The 14,443-nt window shown below is 47.2% G+C and overlaps 1 long non-coding RNA gene across 1 annotated transcript; it reads right to left on the bottom strand.

Annotated features, from left to right (window-relative positions):
• Positions 1 to 9,439: 9,439 nt before the first annotated feature.
• LOC129382992 (uncharacterized) lies at positions 9,440 to 11,249 on the bottom strand. Its single transcript, XR_008610948.2, has 2 exons — positions 9,889 to 11,249; positions 9,440 to 9,820 (listed from the first exon to the last, which is right to left on the bottom strand). It is a non-coding gene; the product is annotated as an uncharacterized lncRNA (long non-coding RNA).
• Positions 11,250 to 14,443: the final 3,194 nt, after the last annotated feature.

Below are 14,443 nucleotides of genomic sequence, written 5' to 3'. Positions count from 1 at the left end.
GTCATCCATGGCTGAGTTAGAGTGCTCAAGGTACCCCTCTGGTGGGGACCAAGCGGAACAGACGTAAGCCCCGAAGTTTTGACAGGGATCGAGGCGGCTATTTAGTTTATCGGAAAGGCGCCAGGCGTGATCGCGGCAATCGTTGGTCTTGCAGTACGGCTTTGTCGGAGCAGTTTCTTGCTCTCGTCTGAACAGGATGACGACGGCGGCTGTCACGGTTGTCACTATGAAAATTAAGATGGCCATCAGGAGGATTTGCTGCTTTGTGATAGGTACCCCTGCTACTCTGACCACTATCCGTGAACCGCACTGCTCCTGTAAAATGAAGCACGAAAGAAATATCTCACTCATTCGTGATACCAAAATTACGTGCTGAGAAAAAGTGAGGGCGCGTGTACGTTACCAGAAAGAAGGCACATGCGCTTTTCAATTTATTTTTTGCTTTCTTTGCGTGAATATTCCGGCACCTGCTGTTCGGGCATGAACGAAATCCGAGAAATATTGATAATGACGCAGGCCAGTGGTTGTTCTCACTTTTATAATGTAGATTTGCGTGCTTTTGCTGAGGAACCAAATCATGTGTTATATTGTAAAATACGCTGGAGATGTTGCCCAGGAAAACCGGGCTGATGCGTTGACACTACTTGCAATTTTTAGCTCGCTATTCGCCTCCGCTGTGACAGAAATGTGTGCCCCTATGGTGAACAGAATAGAGTTGTCGTGCAAGGATCTATAGGCCGGAATTTCAGTGCTTGCATGCGGCAGCGGTATTTTGCCAGCGATTTCTGGAACGTGCCAGCGAACGTAGCCATAGCGCTCAACCTCTGCTTGTCGTATGCCTACAGCCAGTGTTTGCTCGACTGAGCTGTCGCGTCAGCAAAGCAGCAGTAGCTGTGCTGTTCGCGGTGACATAATGGAGACTGGGGTCGAGATTTAGGTGCAGTAGCACCAACGCTGTGGTTTCAGCCGTTATGGTTTGACACGACGTGCTTGATTATGCACTCCGAACGTCGAGCACTTCCAGGTAGTGCGTCGCACGGGCTGTGGTGCTTTACACACAATCATCCTCGATCGGAGGTATTTTTGAGGCACCGGATTGAGAAAAAAAAAACAAAAAAAAAACCGACATTTTGTTACTGCGAGCCCCGCTGCCCTCCAACTGAAAGGAGCAGTCGGTATACTAGTCCTCACAATTATGACACCGGCCGCTGAAGTTTCACAGTGTGGAGCGAAGTCCGAATAAAATTAGGCTATCTCGCGATTTCCATGCTCGAAATCATTTTCGGTCGTCCTTCCGTACATACGTGCCTCAAAGAAAAAGATCGACGGATCCCGTGCACTGTGGTAATCGATGTAAGCAAAGCTTTGAATGCGGTTTACTTATTTATTATTTATTTATTTATTTATTTATTTATTTATTTATTTCATTACCCTCATCCCCGAGGGCATTACACGGCATTGCTTTGATTGACGATAATTAGCGGTGATGTTGGCGGTGAGTGCGTAAGTTCTTCAGTGTTTAGACCAATACCAGAGTGGTGAGTTGATGTTGCACGTTACCCTGCGTGCGCCGCAGCTGTTCCTCTGCGTATTCCACAGAATACACAGAGAGACGTGTTTGCTTGATACGTTGTTGCGCGTCATTGTATTTAATGCCTGAGAGGACTGATCATTATCATTGTTTCACATGCCACATCGCATCGTGACAGAAGTGTCAAATGGTATTATAGAGCTGCGCGTAATTAAAACAATATAATTGCATGTATGCATTCTGTGCATAGATTCAGTGTCTGCACCACGTTTCGCTGCGTAGCGAAGACGCTCCTGATACGCGCGACCATTCTTTCGGGCCTGGGTGTCCTCGAAGCTGAGTGGATGCTTTGGAGCCATTTTCCTGGCGCGTGTTTACTTGCTCCTTCTGCATTATTGGCGAGCATGCTGTCGAGACGCTTAAGACGCCGGCTCCGAGGGCTCTCTTCAGGCTATGGTCGATTGTAATGTTTACACTATGAGAGCACAGCACGCGACCTCCACGGCTGAGCACCTGCATTTTTGTCGCACAGGAAAGCAAACACAGCACGTGCCATACGCACAAACTGTTCAACGCTGTCACAGCGGTGCCACTCGGGATTCGCGGAGGCGAGCGCCATTTTTTAGTGTTGCAAGAAACCCAGCGGCATGCACGCCAAGACCATCACAGCACCGCCCGGAAAATCGCGAGAAGAGGCAAAGAAAGCTTCGCTTTACAAAGAAAAAAAATGAACGTGACGGCGAGACAAGGCATCGGGTTATGCGGGGAGCTGTAGCAATACCGACATACATCGTTGATTCTTAAAGTCTGAGTCATCTCCGCCGCGGGTCGGCCCAGCATTGCCGAATTGTGATGCGTTTTTTTTTCTACGTGCGGACACGGTAGTGCGGAAAGTAGCCCTTCACAGCTTCGCTGTAAAAGTTAATTCACGTCCCGAAAGGTTGCAGGAAACGTCCTCTGTTTAGCTTCTTTTTCGCGATTTTGCTTCCCACACATTATAAGTTGTCGGAAAGCATAATCCCCTAATGTAGTTGGTGATGGAAAGTACCTTTAGAAAGGCTGTCACCAATCTAAAACAGAGCTTGCACGTAGGTTCCCTAGCATGCGCGGAGGCTAGTGCCATCTGGTAGCGTTGCAAGAAACCCAGCGGCAGGCGCGGCAAGACGATCACAGCAGGAGCGCCCGAAAAGTCATGAGAGGAGGCAGAAAAAAAGCTCCGCTTTGAAAAATACAGCTCAGGATTCCCAACTCAGCGACTCCTATGATATGTCGCACATTGCAACGACTATATCTGACACCTTTTCGATTGCCAGAGGAAGCAGACTGACAGCGGAACCTGTGCACTACGGCGTGAACGCGGAAAAGAAACAGCTCGCTCACGTGTTCGGAGTCCCAGATCGAAGACTTGCTTCCTCGTCGCCTGGCCCGCTGCTCTGAAATGCGTTCTCTGGTCAACGTCTTGAGACCTTAAATGAAGGACGAGAACGAAGGTTCGCGCTGGGACCCTGAGTCTCGCGTCGACGACTTTCCTGAGTGTCCGCGTCTCGAGGCCGCGTCGATGGGCACCGCCAGAGTGACGGTAGAGCCGGAGCGTGTCCTCGCCTTAACCGTACCAGGCGGTAACTTTGCACTCCGGACTTCGGCCGTCAGGGTTGTCTCGGCTGCTTCCTTGTTCGATGTGGAAGATGTCGCATGGGCTGTGATCGACCGAGTGCCGGCAGCCGACTCTAGTGCCTGTGTCGACTGCGAGGTGTGGCGTTCTCTTGGAGGAGGCTGGCCTTCGGTTTCGGCGACTGCTCGAGCTTTTGTTGGACGCCCATCGGTGGTTCCTGGTTCTACCGGAAAAGGTGCTTTCGTCCTAAAAGCGATGCCCCGTTGGCGCGTGCCATGTTCGGTGCTACCGTCCTGTTGTTCCTTCGGTGCGATGATGTTGGGTGTAGTGGGTTGGACGGCGTCGTAAAACGACAGTGTTCGCTTACTTTTAGGAAGTTGGTTTGCGGGAATTTCAGCGACCGATCCGGTGGCGCTGGTGGCGCCTCTCAGTAGAGCTGAATCCAACGGGGCGTCCGCGGGAGCTTTTTGATTGGGATAGCTCGGGCAGTGGCGGGTCCCTTCAAGCTTGCCCGAGGAAATGGAGCTCTGAGAAGATTCGCGTCCTTGCAGCGCGTGGAGTCTCTTCGAGCACGACGCCCCCTCTTGCTCTTATCGGCTTGATGCTGAGAGCTCGAAAGCATCTCTTATTTGCTTGCTGTGGTCGCAAATCGCAGAGCCCAGGATGTGCAATCCGAAATGCCGTTACCCTGCTTCTTCTTCTTCTGATATAGTCCGAAACAAGCTCGTGACATTCGCATAGGACCAATAGTACCGGTTGTCGTTGGCGACGCTAGCGCCGCCTGGATTCTGATGGTACCTCCACTGATAACAAAAAAATGTTCACTTACTAGTATTAGATGATGTTTTCAATATTATTCCCTTTTATCTAAATTTGGAAATGGCAGGCGACGTCTGAATATTTTTAGTTGTTTGAAAAGTGAAATGTGTGTTTCGATGATGGCGCCACCCCAATGCTTTGACGCGAAACACACCACATGCCACGGGCTTGCTCGTAGCCAGAATGACGCATGGCCTGAACCACGGCCGCTGTATAAAAGTGGCCATGCCTGAACAGAAATATTGTGATGATTATATTCCGCTGTGGCGGCACGTACCCATATGCCCTTATAATGGGGTGACGGAAAGGCACGTAAACTGAATGATTAATGAAAATAGTAAAAAGAAATGTGCAACCGAAAAGAAGCAGGAACGAGGAATATATTGCACAATTAACCCTTTAATGAAGTCAGTGCTCCAAGTGTCGTAGTCGCGAACAATGTCCAGGAATTGTGGACATTTCTCTTTGCAGCTTCGCGGCAATGAGCATGTGTAACTTAATGGGCAAAATTATAAGAAAATTTATATTTCAGGATATCGGCCGAGGATCAAAAAGCTTCAACCTACTATTTCGAGCGGGTAGTTCCTTCTAGCATCAGTGGTGCGTTCAAGCAGTGTTTTAGTCAGGGATGGGCGGTGAAGTCACAGGACCGGAGGAAATATTTTCGCACCCTCCCGGCAGAGGGAACATTGATCTGAAGAAGCGCTAAACTGAAACCACAGAGCGATTTATTACAGATGCCGTTAGAACATCCATGGTAATGGGAATATATGCAGTCTGACTGCACGCACCGGTGTTTGAGAGGCAGCCAGGACAGACATATATATATATATATATATATATATATATATATATATATATATATATATATATATATATATATATATACATATATATATATATATATATATATATATATACATATGTATATATATATATATATATATATATATAAAGCGCGTGCGCACGTGTGCAGCGTGCATGTGTATGGTTGTGTATATGTGCGTGTGTATATGTTGTGTATGTGCGCGCGTGCGAATGCCTCGGTATTTTTTATTTCCAAGTGCGCGAACCCCGGTATGCGTGTGTGCATGCGTGAATTTGTGTGTGCGTGTACACGCGTAGTATTGCATGTGCGCGTGCTCTTGCGTGATTGAGGTGCATGCGTGCACGCGTGTCAATGTGTAAGTGTGCGAACGTGGTTGTTCGTGCTTCAGCATGCATGCGTGCGATCAAATTCGTCCTTGCTTGTGTGCGCATGGATTTCTGTGCGTACGTACTGTGTGTGTGTGCGTGCGAGGGAGAGACATAGAGAAAGAGCGCGTGCGTATGTTTCGGCCAAGGTGTAACTCCTCGCCGGTACCGCCAGGTTTGAAACCTCCCGAAGGAAGTGACTTGTTTCTTTGATGTACGAGGAGAATGAACATAGAATGTCCTTGATGGGAATGTCAATAAAACTGGATATTTTCGCGGTCGCTGTTCCATTGTTGGAAACCACAGGCGGCCGGGATTGTTTGTTTTGGGGATTTTGGGTAGGAAAAGCAAACGGCCGGGGCCAGAGTTTCTCGGCATCAAGGCATTGAACGTCGCATTGGTTATCTACTCTACCTTGAGCAGAGTGGTGAGGGCGTCCTTTATGTCTCTTTCAAATTACTTTGTAGGGTTACTTGGGAGTTCGGTGTCAAAATTGGTGTTGGCCAACTGACGGAAACTTTCGGCTATGTAAAACTCCGGTCAAGTAGCACCACTACGCCACCTTTTTCCGCTGGCTTAATGAGAATTGCTTGATCCTCACTCAAAGTTCGCAGCGCCTCTTATTTCTCTCTTGAGTGGTTACTGGGGACAGGACGGTGCCTCTGGCATTATTTTATAATTTCTTTTTGAACGATGCAAATGTACATGGCCAAGTATTTGTCGCGTACCTCGCCAAGTGTCCATGATTTATCGGAGAGCCCAGGCACCGCAGGGGCGTCTGCGTCAGCAAGCGCTTGGTGTTTTATGACACCACGTACCAGAACACATGAGGGTTGGACCCTCCCGCGTGTAGCCGTGCGCGGCTTAGGTGTGTCTGGGGAAAGGGGTATCCTGGGGGTTGAGCCGATGCTGGTTTTTTGAACCTTTAAGGCCCCCGGCGGAGGCAACAAACCTCTTTGGCCTCTGCTTCACATAGATGGCACCTCCAGTCTTCGTCTCTGTCTCCCACTTTCTGGCCTTTCTTGTGTTCTTCTCTTTTCCATTTACTTCCTTTCTCCTTGTCGGCATGGGTTAACCTTGTATGGCTATCCTGCCTTGGGTGCACCATATTTGGCTATTGCGACAGCGTACCGCTGGCGTCATGCAGACTTGTATGGAAGCTCTGCCGGGTCCCCGCGTTGGGTTCCGTGGTGGGCGGTCGGCGCTGCTGCCAAATATTTATGTGTATTCATGAAAACTTATTTCCCACACTTCCTGATCGCTCTCCGAAACGAGGGCGCATCAAAGATGTCTATGTTTTTTGGCAATCGTACACATAACTTCCCCCGCTTTCGTGTACCCGTGCAAAAATCACTGTAGAATAACCATTGATATATTGTTGGGCAATTGTTGAAACAACGGACTTGAACAAATTTTCATAAGCAATTGAGTTCGCTCAACACTTGCACAACAATATTACCGTTGAGTGTTCTCAATAAACAATTGATTGGGTAATTTGTTTTCATTTTTGTAGTTGTTTTTTTGTTGTGTAACAGTTGAGTCCATTATCAATAATTGGGACTCGCATATGAAGATATTCCAAAATTTAATGCGAAGCGTTCCAACCTCATTGCTGTCGCTTTGGGGCAGGTAGGTTCTTCTTTCGCCTCGTTTTCATTAAAAAAAATAATGTGTGACCGATGGGGTGGCGTTGAACGTCAGCCGTTGAGCCCGGTGCTCTAACCATTAGGCCACGAACGCGCGCATGCTTCTCTAGTTCGACAGGCAGTAATTTCTGAAATGCTTGGCGCGTGCGCAACGTGCCACTTCCTCGTGCTGTCGCTAAAGCTGGCGCTTTCAAGCGCCCATCTCCGGGACCGCCCCACTTTCGTAGCCGTTTTCTCTCTCTATAAACTGCAGCGTTAGACTAGCTTCATGACAGCCCAAGTTCATAACGATTTATTTCTTCGCGGGTGTACAAATGCCATCGTCGTTTTAACATACACTAGATGACATAGCAAATGGTATGATCCAAAAAGAGCACGTTTCGGGGAGCAGAAGAATGCGAAGTTCGCTCACAAACACGGTGACTACGCGCATGTGGAGTTCCCCAAAAGTAGTCACGGCGGCAGCGCGGCCGGCGATAAGACAGGCGCCGACACGCGACGACGCTACCTTCGAGCATCCGACGCTCTGTGGGAACCGTAGGATGCAAGTGGCGCACATGCTGCAAACATACACGTGAGAGATCTTCGAATTTCCTGCGACGCACCCTCTGTGCGGAAAGTAAATATAGCTATTTTTATCCAACGGCCGTGGTACTAGAGATAAAACAACGAACACGCTTTGAGATCGCAGCGCGCAGCCGCTATAACCATTGACTTCAAAGAGCTTCTGAGTCAGAAACAGCCGCAACAGTATCGCAGCTAATCGCTCTATCTGCGGCTGCTCCCGACTCTCGCCTCGCAAGAAGCATGCGATTTATTTGAGCCTCGCCAAACTGTCGTCCTCTCCCAAGCCTGCAGGACAGGTCCCGTATGTTCAGTTAAATAGAAGAACACCAAAGAGAAATGAAAGAAATACAGGTAACGGACTCTTATCACACCTTACTTGTCACCTCGTCATCTGCAAAGGTGCTATAAACTATTCCAGTAGCGTTACTTTTGTAAAAATAATAAAATTAGTAGTAATTTTTATTTCTAGGTGGCGCTACCAACGTCAAGGCAGCTTCGGGAGTGTGCGTGTGCGCACGCGGTTGCAACCGTTGTAGCTTCGTTTTGAGCCATAGAGTTACTATACTGACTCTAGAGGACAAGCTACCCATAGGGCCCATGCATTGAAATCGGGAACCGCAAGAGCGCCGCCATGTTGCTACGCGCCGAGGTTGCCAGCTCCTGAGACGCTTGCTAGACTTGGTGACAGTAGTCAGTTTTAATCCGGCAACCGTAGCAGCGTAGCAGCATGGCGCCTCGCTAGTAGTGTCGTGATGTGTGCGTGCAGCCGTGTGTTTGGGCTTTATAAGTTGGTTTTTTATTCTATGTTGCGGGACGGTGTGGGTGTGGTCCATGTTGGCCGTACAGGTGGCAGTTATGCAACCGAGGGATGATCCTGTTGAAGTTTCCGGCGGTATGCGGTTTTCAGCGGTCATGCCTCTTGCAGGAGTGTCACGTACTCGACGAGGTTATGAGCTCGAAGCTGTGGTCAGATTCTTCGTTGGCGTTCCGTAATTCTCTTCGCACGGGCGCGGTATGTTGCAAAAGCCGCTTTCGCGATCTATCGTAGCGACGATAGATCGGGTTTCTTTATTATTATAAGTACTGATCCAGCTGTAGGGCACATGTAGCCGACAAACGGAAGTCTTAGGAGAGCACCTGAGATTATAATAAAGCAGGCGGCACAGGAACTCCAGGGCACCCAAGGGACAGTGGGGGGATCAAAGCTCGAAGCAGAACGGTACGTAGGTTGGGGCCGCCGAGGCAGGTGTGTGCCAGGGAGTGTTCGCACGGACAGCTCCCCTGGCACGCGCAGCAGTGCCTCGCAAGGTCGAGATACTTTAAAGGCACCTGCGCCCATGATCTTTCTTTTGCCTCGGTGCAGTTAGCACGATTAATGAGAATAATATGGAGGGCATCCGGTGCAGTCGCGAATGCGTCATGGCAAATGTAGCTCGCGTCGCCTGGCGTGTGTAGTAATATCAGAGTTGGTTGTATGAACTTCATCATACTAATGCGCTTTGTTACGGTACCTTATAACGGAATGGGTCTAGAGGACGGTGTTGATACATTTTTTTCGTACCGCCCTAATCCTGTTATACCCTCCACTACAAACACACACACATACCCCCCCCCCTTTTTTTTTTATGTATACATACCAATTCCTTGCCATGATGGATCATAGCCTCCTTTATTTTTGAAAAATAGAGGAGGCTATCGACGGATTGACCAGTTCAAGTTGTCAACTTGTCAGTAACTGTCATAGGAATGACTGTAATAAACACAATTCCACGATCGGATTGTTTACTTTCATTTTTTGTTGTAACACTGAGGACTACATAGAACTTTATTTTGTATATGTGAGAGAAGTATGTGGATATCACGAGCTTAAGCCAATGTGTGATACACAGACAAAACATCTGCTACAACATGAACTGAATTGAGGGCCACACAACACATACGTAATTGAAGGTGCAAAATATTGACACGTGACAATATAGGGGGAAGCTTCAAAATACGCTCTGTAGCACTGCAAAGTATAACATATATTGTATGTGTACAATAAATGTTCAAAAAAACAATGCATCAATGTCCCATTTGCCTTCAAGTTTATTATCAAGTTCAAGTTTACTGAAGTTTATTATGAGCATATGTACAACAGGAATCTACTAACACACCCGCAGTTAAGGTGGCTGTTCGAGGTGTGCTGGCTGCCTCAGTGTAAGAAAAAGAAATTGGGCGAATGTTGACACCAGTGCCACTGCTTCTTGCCTCTGACCTGCACGTGCCTCCGCGGCATCTTTGTGCACAAGTGTGCTGGCGTGGCAAACGTAGGAGTCATCCGAGAGAGAGAGTATCGTTTACATGGAGAAGTGGCTGTTCACATTGCCTGTCGCTTTCCCTCAAATGTTTCCTTGGCGACTAGGGTGACACACCCGCAGTCAAGGTGGCTGTTCGAGGTGTGCTGGCTGTCTAAACGAAAGAAAAAGAAAGAAATGAGATGAATGTCGATACCAGTGCTATTGCTTCTTGCCTCTTACCTGCATTTGCCTCCACGGCCTCTTGGCTTGCGGAGTCTGTGTGAGGGAGCTGCTGTGGCTAGGCGAAGGCATTGTCGAAGGAAAAAGAAAAGGCCATTCAAATGGGGAATTATAGAAATAAATGCAGTTCTTATGTCTGTTTCTCACACTGTTCTTGCCTAAAAGTTTTCAAAGACAGTGTCCAGAATACACCAGCACTTTAACTGCTTTTGCTGCTTACCTGCAAGTGTTGCTGTGAGATCCTTAGTATGGCTGCGTGCAGCATTGTAACACTTAGTGGAGGCATTTGACGTGGTAGCCAAAAATATAATCATCCTTGTCTGCATGAATGCTTTAAATTTCTAGATGCAGTGGTAACTATTACTAGTGGTGCAAGGCCCCCCACATCTATGCGGCAAGTGCCATAGCTCGAAACTGAATTTTTCCTTTAGTGTTTCACAAGGTGTCTGATATGTCCACATTAGACGTGATCCGTTTCTTATTATTTATCCCAGTGTGGAGAGAGCATCATTAAATAGTTTTTTTTTTTAATTTTTGCATGGCTTGCTTTTTGGCTTGTTTCTGAATTTATCAAACAGCAGTCTCATGATGCTAAAGTGACGTATGATATGACAGTCATCAGCTTGAGTTTTTCAGAAAAACAACGCATTTCCTGACCCATTGTGTGCTATCCCATTACTCGCATAATTTCTCAGAGTATTCTACCTATACTGACTTGCTTGATTTCCACTAAAGAATCTTGCATCTTCAAATACCATTCTTTCCTTAAAATCATTCGACACTTCTCATAATTTCTGTACCTTGGGCTTCTGATACTCTGCATTCACCATTTTTGCTTGTTTCTGACTAGAAATGTCTTCTTTAATTTCGAGCTTAAATTTTACCTTTGGAACACACGGAAGGGCTTGCCATTGCATATCTGCATAAAAGGGAAACATGTTTCATGCGAAATCCAATTGAAGATTGATGAATGCAGCTTGCAGTGTGATATGACTGAATGATCCATAAAAGTAACTCATCTCACTTGGTAAATTAAAGCACTTATTAGTGTGATGTACAAGATACGTTACACTAACGTGGTGGCTTCTCTTGCTTATACAGCAAAAGAATCTGTGCGCAAGAAAAAAATTATTTTTGCATACCCCTTGTACACACTGATTTAAGGAAAATGAGCTGGAGCTGTCCACATAATCTACTTATTTTACCTGCGAGTATGGTCAACAAAAATGTGTCCCAGCTGCTTAGTGGTATTTGAGATTATGTCAGTATTGCATACGTGCCTGTTGTCTAAAATAACCGAATTTTGAAAATGCTCGCAGGGATCTGATGTGCATATCTGCAGTTTATGGATACATGTAAAAGACTCAGCATAAGTGCAAGTGAACGGACCTACAGGGCCGAAGTCGATCATGCAAATAGATTCGCTGCACAAATTTGTGACCAAAAAAGATATTCCACATGAAATGGCCTGCAAGGAAGTGTTGAAAATATTGCACTGTTAATAAAACGCCTACGCTATTAATATGTGGCTTGATACACTCGTTATGCAAAACGGAGGTGAGGCGTGCAGACAGGACACAAGAATAGAGTATTTACAAGCAAACATGCAACACGAGCGCCGCCCACTTCTCTACTCTTGTGTCCTGTCTGCAGGCCTCACCTCTGTTTTGCATAATGAATCCTTAGCAACTAGCTCAGCTTTCTGTCGTTCTAAGTCTCGATGCACTCGATTTCGTCCGCATTAGGCACTCGCCTCTTGATTACTTCGTGGCACAGAAATACTCGGCATCAGGCTGTTTTTCTGCTGTGGCCTTTGTAGAAGCATGATTGTTCAAAGTGCAACAATTAAACAGATTCTTTGAGTTGCTTGTGGCTTCGCCAGTACAATTCCGGTGCGCTGGTCCACCTGTCCAGCAATTTCCTACTGAAGGCAAATAAAAACGCCGCTCCGCATGTAGAAAAATGCTCTACTGTGACGCTTCTCAAACGATTGTGTTAAGAGCTGCCTACTCGCGTGATATTCTCAACAAGGAGATACATTCGTTTACTTACATGTGAAGGTATATGTCTGGGCACTTCGGGGCTTCGGTGGCACAGAAGGCACGAGTGTGCCATAGCGTCCGACGTCGACGCGCGATCGCATGTCAAACCTAAACTGTACGAAACTACTACGCTTCCAAAAACCAGATTCGAAACCGAAATTCGCGTCATCCTTTATTAAATGAATGCGTAGTTCGTGATTTACATAAGTCACGGACTTAGTGATCGCTTTCTGTAAACTTAATATTAACCCACCACCTTCATAAAACCTCAGGTATGCGTTTTTAGATGACAAAGTATACGGTGACCTGTACTTGTTTTCAGCTCTTTCAATAGTAATTGCGCTGGCCACATTGACCAGTAGCAACAGGGCGGCGCCCTAGAGGTTCCCACTTTTCCGGCCCAGCTTTTCCTCTAGAGTTGTTCTACTAACTCTATGTTTTGAGCACACTTTTGCAACAGTCCACATCGTTACCGCTAGTTTCGTAGCCGTAAATTTTGGTCGTAGTATTTGTTTACGCTACAAATTAGGTTGTTCTTAAACTTTATGAAGGTCAGTGTATGAAAAATTATTACTAAATAATTAGTGGTTTTCCCGTGCGGTTATGTTGTGTTTGAACGATTTTTATAACTCCATACGATAGTGAAGCTGTGAACAGCTTTCGGACTCAGTTAATTGGTTGCCTTGTGTAGTGGTTCACGTTTCGTGCTTTTCGATAAAAGTATTTTTTCTTTTCGGACATCATGACGCACATTTTAGTGAAATGCTTTAACGACGATAAGTCGGACGTTTATCCGTTGAAGTCGTTGGCTGGCTCAGCTACTAGTCTTCGACTGATGTGCGAGCCTGGCTGTTTTGATGAGTTGCGCGGCAGAGGTCATGATGCCGGTTGGAGAGAAGGCACCCCGAAATAGTCGCAGCCGAGCTTCTGCAGATAGGTAAGTAATCTCGTTTTCTTGGGAACGTAGCCTTTTTTCTATTTTGACATCGACAAGCGTGAGATGTTAAGCACACCGTTCACTTTCTTCAAGCAAACCGTATGCCCCAGAGAGAAAGCGCGCGATACTAACGCTCGCTGCCGCCGTCACTTCGTTTGAAACAATAGTAGGCGAAGAGGCAGCGGCGCCCCACGTGCGTAAAATTGCATTGCTTCATTTGTTCCTGTCTAATGACCTTTCCTTAATTTGTATGAGAGAACACAATTGGAACATAAGGATCAGCTTCTCTGAGCAGTGATAATTTTGTACAGTGGCCACGCCACCTTTCATAGGGGCTCACGTGGGCCGTCTAAGCGCTTTTTATCGCGTTCCGATACGTGTAAGGTGCGCTATCTTTCAAGTTATTTAGGCAGACACTACGAGCTTAGGAGAACCGCGACAAATAATTGTGCAGCAGGTGTGCAGCTGTGCTACTTTTGTACCACACTCGTACCGGAAGGCAGTGTTGCACTTCACGCTTACGCATTTCGTAACTATGGCGGCCGCCGTGGCAATTTGGGGCTCGAGGTCGTGGATATTGTCACGTGGTGGTGACGTTGAATAACACAGTAGCAATACTGTGAACGACAAAACTAACTTTTATTGGGCGAACCCGCGCCCACAAAACAGGCTACACTTATAGCACAACGATAGCGGCGAACACGCTCGGCGATCGTCGAAAATCTGATCAGCGGGTCAAGCGCGTCGGCTTTTATAGAGCAGTCGTCGAATGTTCCAGACTAATCGTTCGGACCCGCGTGCCTTCCACAAAGTTCTGCACCATTCGCGGCAGGTGACGAAATCAGATAATATAAGGTTCGGCGACAACAGACAGCGGACAGAAGCATCGATAACTTTCCAGAAACTTCGGATACATGCAGGCGCGTCCCACGCTGTGCGATTACATTTGTTAGGCGGCGAAACGTGATTGCCCGATAAAGATAAGTACACGTGTCAATATGATCTCTGCAGCGGCCGCATTCCAAAGGAACGGAATGCAAAAATGCTCGTGCATTGTGCATGGTATGCCCGTAAAAATGTCCAGGAAGTCCAAATTAATACGGAGTCCCCAACTGCGACCTGCCTCATAATCAGAGCGTTGGTTTCGCACGTAAGACATCATAATGATTTTTTTAATCCGTAGTGGCTCATCGTATACCATAGGGTTAGTGTGATCACCTTTTGTGCCGTAGCGGTTAAGCGCGCCCCGATTTAGGTTGTGCCTAATGGTGCGGCGCACCGCAAAATGTATTTCGCCTCTGGGATTTGCGGAGAACGGCCAACCGACAAGTCGCAGCTTCCGCGCGGTGACTGTTCACGGATACACAGCGCAAATGAACAGAGGTGTGGGGACGACGTCGGCAAAGAACACAGCCGCCGACGGGCTCGCCTTATCGCCTATGACTGCCAAAACTACCGCAGTAAGCATCTTTATCTAGCGCGGCGCGTTTCTGTTGAAGGCGTACTGTACAGTTTTAATTGGCGATAACCGAAACATGCCACCGTTCTCTGCTGCCTCTTTGAGCTGTGCCGATCC

The sequence above is a fragment of the Dermacentor andersoni genome, chromosome 3 (genome assembly GCF_023375885.2).
Source record: "Dermacentor andersoni chromosome 3, qqDerAnde1_hic_scaffold, whole genome shotgun sequence".
Classification (NCBI taxonomy): Eukaryota; Metazoa; Arthropoda; class Arachnida; order Ixodida; family Ixodidae; genus Dermacentor; species Dermacentor andersoni.
This window is presented reverse-complemented; position numbering and strand designations above follow the sequence as displayed.